Source organism: Camelus bactrianus, chromosome X, assembly GCF_048773025.1.
Source record: "Camelus bactrianus isolate YW-2024 breed Bactrian camel chromosome X, ASM4877302v1, whole genome shotgun sequence".
NCBI classification, from domain to species: Eukaryota; Metazoa; Chordata; class Mammalia; order Artiodactyla; family Camelidae; genus Camelus; species Camelus bactrianus.
Window position 1 is genome coordinate 16,491,633 of NC_133575.1, and position 3,767 is coordinate 16,495,399.

At 37.3% G+C, this 3,767-nt stretch overlaps 1 pseudogene; it reads left to right on the forward strand.

Annotated features, from left to right (window-relative positions):
* The first annotated feature begins 214 nt into the window (after positions 1-214).
* On the forward strand, positions 215-1,125 carry LOC105081165 (large ribosomal subunit protein uL24 pseudogene; annotated as a pseudogene).
* Positions 1,126-3,767: the final 2,642 nt, after the last annotated feature.

A 3,767-nucleotide genomic window follows, 5' to 3' on the forward strand; every position in this document is an offset into this window, starting at 1 on the left:
ATAAGAAGAGCTACATACAGCAGACGATAACGGGAGAGGTCTGTCCTAGGAAAGCCCCATAGGGTCCTGCTCAGTTACATTTTCTTCAGCTAGTACCGAAAGCTTCCATTTGTGGAACTGCTTCAACCAAGCTGCACCATCATCAACAACCACACCAAAACTAGGACTTAATAAAGATGAGAGCAGCATGTGGATCTCTTCCCTTTTGCAGCCATCGCCGAAACACCAGTGGCCAAAATGAAATTCAATCCCTCTGTGACTTCTGCCCAAAGCGAGAACTGTAAAAGGCATTTCATTGTACCTTCCCAGATTTGCAGGAAGATTATGTCTTATCCTATTTCCAAAGAGCTGAGAGAGAAGTACAATGTTCAATCTCTGTCCATCTGAAAGGATGATGAAGTTCAGGTTGTAAGAGGACACTACAAAGGGCAGCAGCTTGGCACAGTGGTCCAGGTTTACAGGAAGAAATGTGTCATCTACACTGGACGAGTGCAGCAGGAAGGGCTAATGGCATGACTGTCCATGTGGGCATTCACCCCAGGAAGCTGGTTATCACTAGACTAAAACTGGACAAAGACTGCAAAAAGACCCTCGAATGGAAAGCCAAATCTCCCCAAGTAGAAAAGGAAAAAGGCAAATATAAGGAAGAAACAATTGAGAAGACCCAGGAATAAAGTAATCTTGTATACAACTTTCATTAAAAACTGTTAAAATGAAAAAAAAAATAGAGATGAACCTTTATTTTAGTCAGTTCTCACTAAAGAGAAAGGAAAGCTTAATAATTTTGTGGCAACATCAGTGTTAGCAGTATCCCAACATGGCAGCACTATCCAAACATTATCTGCTACTCCGCCCTCCATAGATGAAAGAGAGCATCTGTTGAAGTGGTAGATGACACTACTGTTTATTTCCAGGTATATTCTTCTCTACTTCTAGGTATACAAAGGATTATACTCTTTCTGCCCTTTAAGTTAGGCACAGCTACTTGACCACTTTTGGCTCATGAAACATGGGTGGAAGTAACATGTGCATGTCTGGGCCATAGCATTTTGCTGCCAATGGGAATCACTCCACTCCAGTACTCTTTCTCTGCGGCAGTGAACCCTGAGCCTCACTTTAAGATGTGGGCATGATAAAATGGTGGAATCTCCATCAGTCTCCCAACGCATGTTGGATATGCAGCACAAACAAAAAATAAATCTTTGTCATTTTAAACCAGTGGGATTTTAGGGCTTGTCTCCCAAGTATAACGTAGCTGGTATAATTTAGTGTCATAAGCGTAGAGTATGATGACCCCAGAAACAAACTATCAGCTTACACTGATGAGAAATAAATACTCCTGAATGGAAAGTTAAACTTTAAAAATCTGAATACTAAATTTTAATAATAAAATTATGATATTTTTAAATTCATAATATCTAATTTTTATATTTCATGTTGATTCTGGTATCTCAGAAGTTTATTTTATAATGGTGATATTCTGCTTAAGCCAAATATTGAGTTTTAACATGTAGCTATTTTGCATTCAGCCAAAATTTATCTTGGTGCCCCTTGAAAAATATATACTAAATGAAAATAATATGAATAAAAGCTTGACTATGTGTCCTTTATTTAAAATAGTTACTTGGCAGAAACCTGAAACTATCTGTAAACTAGGTCACATTTATTCTAAGGAAGAATACCCTGATCTTCTGGAATTCAAGTATTTTTTGCTGCCACCTTGCATCCTCTATCTTGTCTCTTCTGCTGCCACCAGCTGGCTTCCACTACTGATAGATTCCAGAAACTAGCAGGATTCTATTCAGTGTTTTGTTTTGACTGCTGGGTCCTTGATGAGAACACCAAGTCAGTTGAATAACTAAAATTTTAGGTTGGAAACAGAAAAACACAGTCAACTCATGGCCTACATATTTTGGGTAATCAGACAGCCACATAGTAACTGGTATTTGTCCCAGCAATTGGTCCAGACAAGCCTTCAGGCTAACAAAAGAGAAGACATTTTAATTCTTAAGTTAATATTCTCATCCTAGGAAAAAACAGCGTTAAAAATTGGAGTCATTATACAAAAGCAAACAAAGATCAGTTCAAATACAATAGTCTTAATGTAGTTTTAAGCTTTAATAACTTCAGAAGTACAAACTCTACACAAAACGTCACTTGAAAAATAAAATTATTTAAATTTATTTCCTGCTTATTTGGTCTTGGGAATTTTTGAACAATAAATATATTTCAACTTTTGTTTCAGTCAATGTTTGCCATCCTCAGGGAGACTAAAAAATTTGAAATTTAAAATTATTCAAAATTCACCAAATTAAATAAATGTAAAAGAAATTTGAATAAACATTCAAGTGATTTATTTTGCAAGTTTGTAGCATTTATGCTCCTGAAATTATCAACCTAAAACTGCACTAAGACTTTTGGGACACCTGTACATGAAAAACTGGAGTCACAGGGTGCTTGAATATAAATTTTTATAATTTACACCCAGCTGTGCCCAAAATAAATTGAAACATTTCATAACAACACATATACACACATATATGCCAGAGGATATAAGACTGAGGCATAAAGTTTCTTTAAGCTAGAGAGATATGGTGCTAAATTTTTAAAACTTTAGGAAAAGTATGGGAGTATGAGATAAATTAGTAGCAGTATCTGTAATACAGGTTTCTGGTGTTATACTACACCTTTACTTTGGAGGAGGTTGAGGGTGCATTTTTATTTGAGATACTTGTTCTTAAGATAGTATTATGTTCTGGACATTTAGTATTAATTTTATTATTGCTAGTGATGCTTTTCCAGAAAAGTTAAAACAAATAACTTTTAAAGGCTTGGACATGAAGAGAATTTTTTTTTAACTCCATAAATATTAGTTTCCCTTCCCGTTAGAGATAGCAAGTTCAATGGTTCTCAATCTTGGCTGCACAATGGAATGACCTAAGGAGATTAAAAAATACTGATGCCTGGGGTCCCATTCTCAGATTCTGATTCAACTGGTCTAGGCTACAGAATGGGCATTAGGAATTTTTAAAGCTCCCTGGTGATCCTAATGTTAACAGCCAATGTTGAGAACCACTACTCCAAGTCAATGTATAATCAAGCACACGTCAACATAAAAACATGTACAGATGTTCAGAACTCCATTTTTTTAACCATAGCACCCATCTCAAAGTTTATGTTGGAGTTTAAGAACCTAATTTAAAGCTCAAAAATATATTGAACGAAATAAGCCGGACACAAGAGTATTTTATATGACCCTATTTACATAAAGCTTTTAAAAATTAAAACGGGGGAGGGGGAATTAACTGGGAAGGGACGCGAAGGAAATTTCTGAGATGGAAATGTTCTCTATTTTGATTAGGGTACACAGATATATAGTTATCAAAACTCATCGAAACGGACAGCTGAGCTGTGTGTTATGTTTTCGCTAAATGTAAATTACACATCAATAAAAAGAACGAATAAATGTAATTAACTTAAATCTGGATATCTATGACAGCGTCTGGGTGGCGGAGATGATTATTACTTCAGATGACCCCAAACCCTCATTAGATTAAAAAGGAACAGCAACCCCCAGACCAGAACCGGAGAGAACAGACCGGACAGCAGGGAGGGCCAAAGCCTAAGAAATCGCTAGAGGCCTGGCAGCCGCAGTCGAGCTGATACCTAGACAGCGGCGCCCGAGTGTCCCGAGAAAATAAGCCCCCGCGCCCTCTTCCGGTCCACACAAGCGGTCCGTGTGTTCCACCGGAAGGATCCGGAAGGGA